This window comes from Poecilia mexicana, unplaced genomic scaffold (assembly GCF_051168715.1).
Source record: "Poecilia mexicana isolate PSO_F unplaced genomic scaffold, ASM5116871v1 scaffold_12, whole genome shotgun sequence".
Classification (NCBI taxonomy): domain Eukaryota; kingdom Metazoa; phylum Chordata; class Actinopteri; order Cyprinodontiformes; family Poeciliidae; genus Poecilia; species Poecilia mexicana.
In genome coordinates this window covers 27,856,998-27,870,978 of record NW_028263381.1, presented here as the reverse complement: position 1 = coordinate 27,870,978, position 13,981 = coordinate 27,856,998, and positions in this window count along the sequence as shown.

The following is a 13,981-nucleotide window of genomic DNA, read 5'->3' as shown; positions in this document are numbered from 1 at the left end:
GAACACAAGGACCCTTCCAAAACCAATACAAGAGCTCCCCCGAGTGTGTCTGCGAGGACACTGCGGGTCCGCCCGAATGGCTAAAACTGATCCCCAAATCCCCATTCATGTGCTGCACCGTGGCCAGGGGGATCGTCATAGACTCTAGGCAGCAGAAACCGCCATGGCGCAGCATATTCAATGACAGGTTAGGCCATCGGGGATCCATTCCTCTAACCCTACCCCTAACCCTACCCTAACCCTAACCCTAACCCTAACCCTAACCCCTACCCCTAACCCTAACCCTAACCCTAACCCTAACCCTAACCCTAACCCTAACCCTAACCCTTCGTGACCTTTGACCTCGCTCCACCTAACCCCAATCTGATTAGGGACCCCTAAACAACAACCTCGATGCTCCTTGCCTTTCCCCATTCATTTTGAGCGGTGCGCTTTTTCAGATCAATGGGAGTCTATGGGAGCGACGGCGGGGGAACGTGCCACGCCGGTCAGAATTCCCGGGCATCTGGCACCCCACCCGCAGACTCTCTGTGCCGAGTTTCGCCCGCCTGAGGCTCACCGTTTCGGAGCTATTTCGAGTGCTCAAATGAGCAACTGGGTTTTCTTCCTATATCCTGCTCTGAGCGGTTAGGGAAGAGGCTCCAGCTAGGGAAGAGGCTCCTGCTTTCTCCTATTCCCTGATTTGGCCTGAAATGCAGCGACCGACTCCATCTAGTGGCGGAAAAATTGAAGTGCGCATAACCACTTCTCACCTTTCCCCTCACCAGAAATGATCCCGTGCCACCAAATGTCACCCGATGCTCGACCGGCGCCATCCGGAGGAGGAATAAATGAACTGCACAAAGACTTTCACCTGACATTTAACTGATGGGTAATTTTACTCCTTTTTTAAAATGATAATTATCTTCTCCCCTTTGAACGGCCTTCTCCCCGTTTCTTTAACTTAAATCTTGCTCTCCGTGCCTAAACCTAAAACAAACCTAATTTATTTTTATTATGGACCGTTTCACTGTTTTTTTTTGGAAGCCTTACCGTCCAATATTTTCCCTCAACCTAACCTCTCAGGATTTCAGTCAAAGCTAGGGGGGAGGCTCGATTTTTTTTTCCCTATTCCCTGATTTGGCACAGCCCTAACGCCACGGATCCCTAACGCCTAACCCCACGGATCCCTAACGCCTAACCCGTTTCCGACTGATCCTCCGTCGGCCCACGCAGGCTAAACCCTGAGTCGGGCGAAGAAGCCGTCGCGGCACACGCGTCCGGAACCCGTGCGAACCCCACCGCAGACCTGGCTTCGGCATCCGTAGCACGTTCGCTTCACGAGTTATTCTCATTTTGACTGATCTGACTTGGCTGTAGCCCTCTATCCTAACCCTAACCCTACCCTAACCCTAACCCTAACCCTACTTAGAGGAACGGCCCCAAAACCAGCCATCCGGGAGCATTTCGGGCCCACTTTGAAAAATCGTAGCGGCCGAACCGGACCTCGTGGGACCGCGGGACCCGGGGCGCCCGAAAGAGCACGACCTGGAGAACTCCGTTCCAACTAGACCCGATTTTTAGCGAGCAAGGCGGCCGCGCGGCGGCCGCCCGAAAATCGCAAAGTAGCTCGAAAACACTTTGAACTTTTTCCGAGTGCTGCCTTATGGCGGCTCAAACGGCACTTGCGGGCAACAGACACCAGGTGGCGCAGGACGGTTGGGCGCATGGCTCCCTGCTGCACGGTGGCTAACGTCCCCGAACGGCAGGGATGCCTCCCGGTGGCGAATGCTGCCAAAAAGCGCGGGCACGCTCCCCGGTGTCACCCCCGACGCCATCTGGCAGCAGCACCTCATGCCTTCGAGTGTCTGTCGGCTCCCCCCGCACTCATAACCCCTCCTTTGCCCAGCCTGTCTTTATCTCGGTTCGCAAAGTGGTCCAATAGCCGCGCTCCCACCCGGGACGCCCGGGTTCGCGGCCCGCTTGCACCGGGAACCCTCTTTTGTCTTTTTGGGTGACATAAAGGATCGCTCACTCATGATCCCCAATGGCAACCATCCACCCTATTTCTATTAGTCTACAAAAAGACTTTTCGTATGGGGACTTTAAAATGGCACAAGACCCGTTCCGCCGAATGGCTGGACCCTTCCAGCAAATGGCTGGACCCTCCCCGGGATTCGGACACTCTCAGCCCCGCTACAACTTGTCAAAAATACCCCTGCACGGTTCTCCGGAACCGGGGTACGGTCCCAGGACCTCCGCTGGGCCGGAACTGGTCCTGGAGGACCAGGGGGGAGATATGGAGCTACTTTACCCGGGATCGGGGCACTGGATCCCGGGCGGGGGCTCAGACATTCGGTGGGACCCCTGGGCGTCTCCTTATGGCCAGGGACTTTCAAATGGCACAAGTCCCGTTCCACCAAATGGCTGGACCCTTCCAGCGGATGGCTGAACCCCTACCGGGGACGGGGCAGAGGCCCAGACATTCGGCGGAGCCCCTGGGCGTCTCCTTATGTCTCGTGCCTCTGGTAAGGCAGGAATTTGGCAGCAGCACCTCCTGCTTCCGCATGTCCAGACCCGGACGATGATCCCAGACGTCTACATCACTTGCTATGAGGTCATAAGCGCTATGAGCCAAGGAAACCCGTATGGCTCGAGTAGTCTTGTGGTGGATCTGCTGCGGCGCCCCCCCAGCGACCGGGGTACGATTCCCACAAGCTGCTCAGGCCTTTTCTATCTTTTTGGCCGACCGCAGACATAAGGAGGCGCTTCGGACATAGGGAAGCCTCGACATCCGGACATCCTTTTCAATGGGGCCTCCTTATGTCTCGTGCATCTGGTAAGGCAGCAGCCATTTGGGAGCACCACCCCGTGATTCCGTAGGTCAAGGCCATGTGGCAGCACCACCTCCTGCTTCCGCACGTCCGGACGCTGATGATCCCCTATGTCTACATCACTTGCTATGAGGTCATAAGCGCTATGAGCCAAGGAAACCCACATGGCTCCTGTAGTTTAGCGGTTTAGCCGCCCGGTCTCCGCCCCAGAGACCAGGGTTCGCTTCCCGCTGGCTGCAGAAAGCCTCTTGTTTTTTTATTGTGTTTTAGTTTTTTTTTAATCTTTAGATGAGGTTACAAGTCCTATGAACGTGGTAGACAAACCTGCCTTGATAGCCAGGTGTACAGGAACACCGGCCCCCAGCTGGGAGACCCGGGTTCGATAACGGTCTTGGCTACCGAGGCTTTTGTTTTTGTTTTTTCGGGGGGGGGGGGGATTTAGCTCAAAATGTTGCCAATCACGTGGCTCCGATAGTTTAGGGGTTGATTTTGAGCTCCATTTCAATGATTGTGGTACAGCGAAGAGCGTAACTGCTCCTGTCCTCTTCTTTTTCCGTTCCTGACAGAAAGAGGCACCACGTGGTGCTGCTCAATGGCCGAAATAAGGCAGCACCACGTGGTGCTACTATGTGTCTAAATTACTTGCTACGACGTCATAAGCGCTATGAGCAAAAGGTCACCCGCATGGATCGAGGAGTCTTGTGGTTGAAGGTGCCACGCTTACAATGGATTGGGGCTGCGAAAGGGAGGGAGTATGTGAGAACGTCCGTCTCCGTAGCTCGCTCTGCTTCTCCTTCTCCCCCTCCCTTGTCTTGAGCCGCTAAAGTACAGGATCCACCGAGTCCACCCTTTTCCCGAACCGCTAAATTACAGGATGCAACGAGTGCCTGCGAGAAGCGAAGGGCGCCTTTGGCACCTCTTCCCTCCTGTTGGGGTCGAGAGAAAAATCATGCTCTGCTTCGGGTGATGCGACCGCAAGACTAACCGAGCCCAGAGCACCCGTGGAGGTTCGGGCGGGCGCCCGATAAACCCTAGCCCCGAAAAAGGGGCTCAGACATTCGGTGGAACCCCGGGACGTCTCCTCATGGATGGCTCGTGCCTCTGGTAAGGTAGCCATTTGGGATCATCACCCTATGATTCCGTATGTCCAGATCCGGTTCTACGGAACCGGGACCGCTCAAGGAGGTTCCGTACCCGGGGTTCCGTTACCGGGACCCCGCCTTACCCTGGCCAAAAAACCCCGTGGCTCTGGGACCTCCAGGGAGCTCAACCCTAACCCCACCCCTGATAACCCTAGGTCAAGTCCCCGTTCCACCAAACGGCTGGACCGTTCCAGCAAATGGCCGGAAGCCCTCCCCGGACCCCGGCAGGGGCTCAGACATTCGGTGGGAACCATGGGCGTCTCCTTATGGCCGGGCACTTTAAAATGGCACAAGTCCCGTTCCACCGAATGGCTGGACCCTTCCAGCAAATGGCTGGACCCTCCCCGGGATTCGGACACTCTCAGCCCCGCTACAAGTTGTCAAAAATACCCCTGCACGGTTCTCCGGAACCGGGGGCCGGTCCCAGGACCTCCGCCGGGCCGGCCCCTGTCCTGGAGGACCGGGGGGGGAATTATGGAGCTTCTTTACCCGGGATCGGGGCACCGGAACCCGGGCAGGGGCTCAGACATTCGGTGGAACCCCTGGACGTCTCCTTATGGCTGGGAGATTTAATATGGCACAAGACCCGTTCCACCAAATGGCTGAACCCTTCCAGCAAATGGCTGGACCCTCCCCGGGATTCGGACACTCTCAGCCCCGCTACAAGTTGTCAAAAATACCCCTGCACGGTTCTCCGGAACCGGGGGCCGGTCCCAGGACCTCCGCCGGGCCGTCCCCTGTCCTGGAGGACCGGGGGGGGGAGTTATGGAGCTTCTTTACCCGGGATCGGGGCACCGGAACCCGGGCAGGGGCTCAGACATTCGGTGGAACCCCTGGACGTCTCCTTATGGCTCGTGCCTCTGGTAAGGCAGCCATTTGGGATCATCACCCTATGATTCCGAATGTCAAAAGGCCCTCACACCCAAGACAGACCGCACCGCGGCTCGACAGGTCGAGGCCATTTGGCAGCATGACCTCGTGCTTCCGTATGACTCGCAGACATCCAGCAGCACCCCCTTCTGATCCCTCGTGGCGGGCCTATAGCTCCTCGACCGAAGGCTTCCGGATGGCAAAAGCGCTCCCCTTTTATTCCCGGGACCCTCCCCCACCGGCCCGAACGCCACCCGCCCCCGACCTGAGCTCCAAAACAGTTTTGAGGGGCCCGACACACTCCCAGACATAGGGCAGCACCAACCCATGTCGACTTATGGCAGGGCTCAGACATTCGGTGGGAACCCTGGGCATCTCCTTATGGCCAGGGACTTTAAAATGGCACAAGTCCCGTTCCACCGAATGGCTGAACCCTTCCAGCAAATGGCTGGACCCTCCCCGGGATTCGGACACTCTCAGCCCCGCTACAAGTTGTCAAAAATACCCCTGCACGGTTCTCCGGAACCGGGGGACGGTCCCAGGACCTCCGCCGGGCCGGCCCCCGTCCTGGAGGACCGGGGGGGGGAATTATGGAGCTTCTTTACCCGGGATCGGGGCACCGGAACCCGGGCAGGGGCTCAGACATTCGGTGGAACCCCTGGACGTCTCCTTATGGCTCGTGCCTCTGGTAAGGCAGCCATTTGGGATCATCACCCTATGATTCCGTAGGTCAAAAGGCCCTCACACCCAAGGCAGACCGCACCGCGGCTCGACAGGTCGAGGCCATTTGGCAGCATGACCTCGTGCTTCCGTATGACTCGCAGACATCCGGCAGCACCACCGTAGGGTCCCTCGTGGCAGGCCTACAGCTCCTCGACCGAAGGCTTCCGGATGGCAAAAGCGCTCCCCTTTTATTCCCGGGACCCTCCCCCACCGGCCCAAAGGCCACCCGCCCCCGACCTGAGCTCCAAAAGAGTTTGGAGGGGCCCAAAACACTCCCAGACATAGGGCAGCACCAACCCATGTCGACTTATGGCAGGGCTCAGACATTCGGTGGGAACAATGGGCATCTCCTTATGGCCAGGGACTTTAAAATGGCACAAGACCCGTTCCACCAAATGGCTGAACCCTTCCAGCAAATGGCTGGACCCTCCCCGGGATTCGGACACTCTCAGCCCCGCTACAAGTTGTCAAAAATACCCCTGCACGGTTCTCCGGAACCGGGGGACGGTCCCCGCACCTCCGCCGGGCCGGCCCCCGTCCTGGAACGCCGGGGGGGGGAGTTATGGAGCTTCTTTACCCGGGATCGGGGCACCGGAACCCGGGCAGGGGCTCAGACATTCGGTGGAACACCTGGACGTCTCCTTATGGCTGGGCACTTTGTAGAGAGGGCACAAGTCCCGTTCCACCGAATGGCTGAACCCTTCCAGCAAATGGCTGGAACCCGCCCCCAGCTCGGTGAACCCGGACCCGGGCAGAGGCTCAGACATTCGGTGGAACCCCTGGACGTCTCCTTATGGCTCGTGCCTCTGGTAAGGCAGCCATTTGGGATCATCACCCTATGATTCCGTAGGTCAAAAGGCCCTCACACCCAAGGCAGACCGCACCGCGGCTCGACAGGTCGAGGCCATTTGGCAGCATGACCTCGTGCTTCCGTATGACTCGCAGACATCCGGCAGCACCACCGTAGGGTCCCTCGTGGCAGGCCTACAGCTCCTCGACCGAAGGGTTCCTGATGGCAACAGCGATCCCCTTTTATTCCCGGGACCCTCCCCCACCGGCCCGAACGCAACCCGCCCCGGACCTGAGCTCCAAGAGATTTTTTCAGGGCCCGACACACTCCCAGACATAGGGCAGCACCGACCCATGTCGACTTATGGCGAACCGGTTCTACAGAACCGGGCCGCTCCAGGCGCCGACGGACCCCGGGCTTTCGTAACCGGGAACCCGCCCGACCTACGCTCCGAACCCCGCGTCTCTGGGACCTCCGGGGACCCCGAACCCGACCCTACCGTCCCTTGGGGTTCCCTGTAGTTCTCGCCGCGGTCTGTCTTCAGAGTAACGCCTCCCGCTGGGTCCCTACCTCGGGGGAACCGTCGCCCGACCGCCCGGAGGGCGGCCGGGCGGCGGGACGCCCGCCTGGGCCCCTCCTAGCCGCCCGTGACCTCTGGAGCTTGACCTTTCGGGCCTGCAGGCCCACGACATCCGGCAGCACCACCTTCGGCTCCCTTGTGGCGGCCCTATAGCTCCTCAACCAAAGGCTTCCGGATGGCAAAAGCGCTCCCCTTTTATTCCCGGGACACTCCCCCACCGGCCCATACGCCACCCGCCCCGGACCTGAGCTCCAAGAGATTTTTTCAGGGCCCAAAACACTTGCAGACATAGGGCAGCACCGACCCATGTCGACTTATGGCAAACCGGTTCTACAGAACCGGGCCGCTCCAGGCGCCGACGGACCCCGGGCTTTTGTAACCGGGAACCCGCCCGACCTACGCTCCGAACCCCGCGTCTCTGGGACCTCCGGGGACCCTGAACCCGACCCTACCATCCCTTGGGGTTCCCTGTAGTTCTCGCCGCGGTCTGTCTTCAGAGTAACGCCTCCCGCTGGGTCCCCACCAAAGGGGAACCGTCGCCCGACCGCCCGGAGGGCGGCCGGGCGGCGGGACGCCCGCCTGGGCCCCTCCTAGCCGCCCGTGACCTCTGGAGCTTGACCTTTCGGGCCTGCAGGCCCGCGACATCCGGCAGCACCACCTTCGGCTCCCTCGTGGCGGCCCTATAGCTCCTTAACCAAAGTCTTCCGGATGGCAAAAGCGCTCCCCTTTTATTCCCGGGACCCTCCCCCACCGGCCCAAAGGCCACCCGCCCCGGACCCGAGCTCCAAAAGATTTTTTCAGGGCCCGACACACTCCCAGACATAGGGCAGCACCGACCCATGTCGACTTATGGCTGCAACCGTCAACCCACGAGGTCACGGATCGACCCCCCAACCCGTGCTTCTTCAAATAACCAAATGTCACCCACACCTCCATCCCGTCGCCCGGTCAAAGGGCCGACGGAAACAAGTCAAGGCAGAGTTAAAAACAAAACTTCAGCTAGAGGAACTCGTACACAATTCCTGTGAAAATGAGAGCCGGACTGAAAGCGCTGTTGTACCCTGCCCCCGTCCCTCGCAGACATAGGGCAGCACCACACCATGTCGACTTATGGCTGAAACCACACACCCACGGGGTCACGGATCGACCCCAAACACGTATTTCTTCAAATAACCAAATGTCCCCATGTGGCTAAAGTGCTTCCTCAGGGCAAAGGTGACCCCCCCGCATCGCTTCCGACCCCCCCAGACCTCCATCCCGCATTTGGAAACGCTTTCCCCATTCGCCTGACTCCACGTGTCAGGAATGAGCCCAAACGGCATCACCCCCGAACTCAGAGAAACCCTCTCCACAGTGGAACACAAGGACCCTTCCAAAACCAATACAAGAGCTCCCCCGAGTGTGTCTGCGAGGACACTGCGGGTCCGCCCGAATGGCTAAAACTGATCCCCAAATCCCCATTCATGTGCTGCACCGTGGCCAGGGGGATCGTCATAGACTCTAGGCAGCAGAAACCGCCATGGCGCAGCATATTCAATGACAGGTTAGGCCATCGGGGATCCATTCCTCTAACCTAACCCTAACCCTAACCCTAACCCTAACCCTACTTAGAGGAACGGCCCCAAAACCAGCCATCCGGGAGCATTTCGGGCCCACTTTGAAAAATCGTAGCGGCCGAACCGGACCTCGTGGGACCGCGGGACCCGGGGCGCCCGAAAGAGCACGACCTGGAGAACTCCGTTCCAACTAGACCCGATTTTTAGCGAGCAAGGCGGCCGCGCGGCGGCCGCCCGAAAATCGCAAAGTAGCTCGAAAACACTTTGAACTTTTTCCGAGTGCTGCCTTATGGCGGCTCAAACGGCACTTGCGGGCAACAGACACCAGGTGGCGCAGGACGGTTGGGCGCATGGCTCCCTGCTGCACGGTGGCTAACGTCCCCGAACGGCAGGGATGCCTCCCGGTGGCGAATGCTGCCAAAAAGCGCGGGCACGCTCCCCGGTGTCACCCCCGACGCCATCTGGCAGCAGCACCTCATGCCTTCGAGTGTCTGTCGGCTCCCCCCGCACTCATAACCCCTCCTTTGCCCAGCCTGTCTTTATCTCGGTTCGCAAAGTGGTCCAATAGCCGCGCTCCCACCCGGGACGCCCGGGTTCGCGGCCCGCTTGCACCGGGAACCCTCTTTTGTCTTTTTGGGTGACATAAAGGATCGCTCACTCATGATCCCCAATGGCAACCATCCACCCTATTTCTATTAGTCTACAAAAAGACTTTTCGTATGGGGACTTTAAAATGGCACAAGACCCGTTCCGCCGAATGGCTGGACCCTTCCAGCAAATGGCTGGACCCTCCCCGGGATTCGGACACTCTCAGCCCCGCTACAACTTGTCAAAAATACCCCTGCACGGTTCTCCGGAACCGGGGTACGGTCCCAGGACCTCCGCTGGGCCGGAACTGGTCCTGGAGGACCAGGGGGGAGATATGGAGCTACTTTACCCGGGATCGGGGCACTGGATCCCGGGCGGGGGCTCAGACATTCGGTGGGACCCCTGGGCGTCTCCTTATGGCCAGGGACTTTCAAATGGCACAAGTCCCGTTCCACCAAATGGCTGGACCCTTCCAGCGGATGGCTGAACCCCTACCGGGGACGGGGCAGAGGCCCAGACATTCGGCGGAGCCCCTGGGCGTCTCCTTATGTCTCGTGCCTCTGGTAAGGCAGGAATTTGGCAGCAGCACCTCCTGCTTCCGCATGTCCAGACCCGGACGATGATCCCAGACGTCTACATCACTTGCTATGAGGTCATAAGCGCTATGAGCCAAGGAAACCCGTATGGCTCGAGTAGTCTTGTGGTGGATCTGCTGCGGCGCCCCCCCAGCGACCGGGGTACGATTCCCACAAGCTGCTCAGGCCTTTTCTATCTTTTTGGCCGACCGCAGACATAAGGAGGCGCTTCGGACATAGGGAAGCCTCGACATCCGGCCTTATGTCTCGTGCATCTGGTAAGGCAGCAGCCATTTGGGAGCACCACCCCGTGATTCCGTAGGTCAAGGCCATGTGGCAGCACCACCTCCTGCTTCCGCACGTCCGGACGCTGATGATCCCCTATGTCTACATCACTTGCTATGAGGTCATAAGCGCTATGAGCCAAGGAAACCCACATGGCTCCTGTAGTTTAGCGGTTTAGCCGCCCGGTCTCCGCCCCAGAGACCAGGGTTCGCTTCCCGCTGGCTGCAGAAAGCCTCTTGTTTTTTTATTGTGTTTTAGTTTTTTTTTAATCTTTAGATGAGGTTACAAGTCCTATGAACGTGGTAGACAAACCTGCCTTGATAGCCAGGTGTACAGGAACACCGGCCCCCAGCTGGGAGACCCGGGTTCGATAACGGTCTTGGCTACCGAGGCTTTTGTTTTTGTTTTTTCGGGGGGGGGGGGGATTTAGCTCAAAATGTTGCCAATCACGTGGCTCCGATAGTTTAGGGGTTGATTTTGAGCTCCATTTCAATGATTGTGGTACAGCGAAGAGCGTAACTGCTCCTGTCCTCTTCTTTTTCCGTTCCTGACAGAAAGAGGCACCACGTGGTGCTGCTCAATGGCCGAAATAAGGCAGCACCACGTGGTGCTACTATGTGTCTAAATTACTTGCTACGACGTCATAAGCGCTATGAGCAAAAGGTCACCCGCATGGATCGAGGAGTCTTGTGGTTGAAGGTGCCACGCTTACAATGGATTGGGGCTGCGAAAGGGAGGGAGTATGTGAGAACGTCCGTCTCCGTAGCTCGCTCTGCTTCTCCTTCTCCCCCTCCCTTGTCTTGAGCCGCTAAAGTACAGGATCCACCGAGTCCACCCTTTTCCCGAACCGCTAAATTACAGGATGCAACGAGTGCCTGCGAGAAGCGAAGGGCGCCTTTGGCACCTCTTCCCTCCTGTTGGGGTCGAGAGAAAAATCATGCTCTGCTTCGGGTGATGCGACCGCAAGACTAACCGAGCCCAGAGCACCCGTGGAGGTTCGGGCGGGCGCCCGATAAACCCTAGCCCCGAAAAAGGGGCTCAGACATTCGGTGGAACCCCGGGACGTCTCCTCATGGATGGCTCGTGCCTCTGGTAAGGTAGCCATTTGGGATCATCACCCTATGATTCCGTATGTCCAGATCCGGTTCTACGGAACCGGGACCGCTCAAGGAGGTTCCGTACCCGGGGTTCCGTTACCGGGACCCCGCCTTACCCTGGCCAAAAAACCCCGTGGCTCTGGGACCTCCAGGGAGCTCAACCCTAACCCCACCCCTGATAACCCTAGGTCAAGTCCCCGTTCCACCAAACGGCTGGACCGTTCCAGCAAATGGCCGGAAGCCCTCCCCGGACCCCGGCAGGGGCTCAGACATTCGGTGGGAACCATGGGCGTCTCCTTATGGCCGGGCACTTTAAAATGGCACAAGTCCCGTTCCACCGAATGGCTGGACCCTTCCAGCAAATGGCTGGACCCTCCCCGGGATTCGGACACTCTCAGCCCCGCTACAAGTTGTCAAAAATACCCCTGCACGGTTCTCCGGAACCGGGGGCCGGTCCCAGGACCTCCGCCGGGCCGGCCCCTGTCCTGGAGGACCGGGGGGGGAATTATGGAGCTTCTTTACCCGGGATCGGGGCACCGGAACCCGGGCAGGGGCTCAGACATTCGGTGGAACCCCTGGACGTCTCCTTATGGCTGGGAGATTTAATATGGCACAAGACCCGTTCCACCAAATGGCTGAACCCTTCCAGCAAATGGCTGGACCCTCCCCGGGATTCGGACACTCTCAGCCCCGCTACAAGTTGTCAAAAATACCCCTGCACGGTTCTCCGGAACCGGGGGCCGGTCCCAGGACCTCCGCCGGGCCGTCCCCTGTCCTGGAGGACCGGGGGGGGGAGTTATGGAGCTTCTTTACCCGGGATCGGGGCACCGGAACCCGGGCAGGGGCTCAGACATTCGGTGGAACCCCTGGACGTCTCCTTATGGCTCGTGCCTCTGGTAAGGCAGCCATTTGGGATCATCACCCTATGATTCCGAATGTCAAAAGGCCCTCACACCCAAGACAGACCGCACCGCGGCTCGACAGGTCGAGGCCATTTGGCAGCATGACCTCGTGCTTCCGTATGACTCGCAGACATCCAGCAGCACCCCCTTCTGATCCCTCGTGGCGGGCCTATAGCTCCTCGACCGAAGGCTTCCGGATGGCAAAAGCGCTCCCCTTTTATTCCCGGGACCCTCCCCCACCGGCCCGAACGCCACCCGCCCCCGACCTGAGCTCCAAAACAGTTTTGAGGGGCCCGACACACTCCCAGACATAGGGCAGCACCAACCCATGTCGACTTATGGCAGGGCTCAGACATTCGGTGGGAACCCTGGGCATCTCCTTATGGCCAGGGACTTTAAAATGGCACAAGTCCCGTTCCACCGAATGGCTGAACCCTTCCAGCAAATGGCTGGACCCTCCCCGGGATTCGGACACTCTCAGCCCCGCTACAAGTTGTCAAAAATACCCCTGCACGGTTCTCCGGAACCGGGGGACGGTCCCAGGACCTCCGCCGGGCCGGCCCCCGTCCTGGAGGACCGGGGGGGGGAATTATGGAGCTTCTTTACCCGGGATCGGGGCACCGGAACCCGGGCAGGGGCTCAGACATTCGGTGGAACCCCTGGACGTCTCCTTATGGCTCGTGCCTCTGGTAAGGCAGCCATTTGGGATCATCACCCTATGATTCCGTAGGTCAAAAGGCCCTCACACCCAAGGCAGACCGCACCGCGGCTCGACAGGTCGAGGCCATTTGGCAGCATGACCTCGTGCTTCCGTATGACTCGCAGACATCCGGCAGCACCACCGTAGGGTCCCTCGTGGCAGGCCTACAGCTCCTCGACCGAAGGCTTCCGGATGGCAAAAGCGCTCCCCTTTTATTCCCGGGACCCTCCCCCACCGGCCCAAAGGCCACCCGCCCCCGACCTGAGCTCCAAAAGAGTTTGGAGGGGCCCAAAACACTCCCAGACATAGGGCAGCACCAACCCATGTCGACTTATGGCAGGGCTCAGACATTCGGTGGGAACAATGGGCATCTCCTTATGGCCAGGGACTTTAAAATGGCACAAGACCCGTTCCACCAAATGGCTGAACCCTTCCAGCAAATGGCTGGACCCTCCCCGGGATTCGGACACTCTCAGCCCCGCTACAAGTTGTCAAAAATACCCCTGCACGGTTCTCCGGAACCGGGGGACGGTCCCCGCACCTCCGCCGGGCCGGCCCCCGTCCTGGAACGCCGGGGGGGGGAGTTATGGAGCTTCTTTACCCGGGATCGGGGCACCGGAACCCGGGCAGGGGCTCAGACATTCGGTGGAACACCTGGACGTCTCCTTATGGCTGGGCACTTTGTAGAGAGGGCACAAGTCCCGTTCCACCGAATGGCTGAACCCTTCCAGCAAATGGCTGGAACCCGCCCCCAGCTCGGTGAACCCGGACCCGGGCAGAGGCTCAGACATTCGGTGGAACCCCTGGACGTCTCCTTATGGCTCGTGCCTCTGGTAAGGCAGCCATTTGGGATCATCACCCTATGATTCCGTAGGTCAAAAGGCCCTCACACCCAAGGCAGACCGCACCGCGGCTCGACAGGTCGAGGCCATTTGGCAGCATGACCTCGTGCTTCCGTATGACTCGCAGACATCCGGCAGCACCACCGTAGGGTCCCTCGTGGCAGGCCTACAGCTCCTCGACCGAAGGGTTCCTGATGGCAACAGCGATCCCCTTTTATTCCCGGGACCCTCCCCCACCGGCCCGAACGCAACCCGCCCCGGACCTGAGCTCCAAGAGATTTTTTCAGGGCCCGACACACTCCCAGACATAGGGCAGCACCGACCCATGTCGACTTATGGCGAACCGGTTCTACAGAACCGGGCCGCTCCAGGCGCCGACGGACCCCGGGCTTTCGTAACCGGGAACCCGCCCGACCTACGCTCCGAACCCCGCGTCTCTGGGACCTCCGGGGACCCCGAACCCGACCCTACCGTCCCTTGGGGTTCCCTGTAGTTCTCGCCGCGGTCTGTCTTCAGAG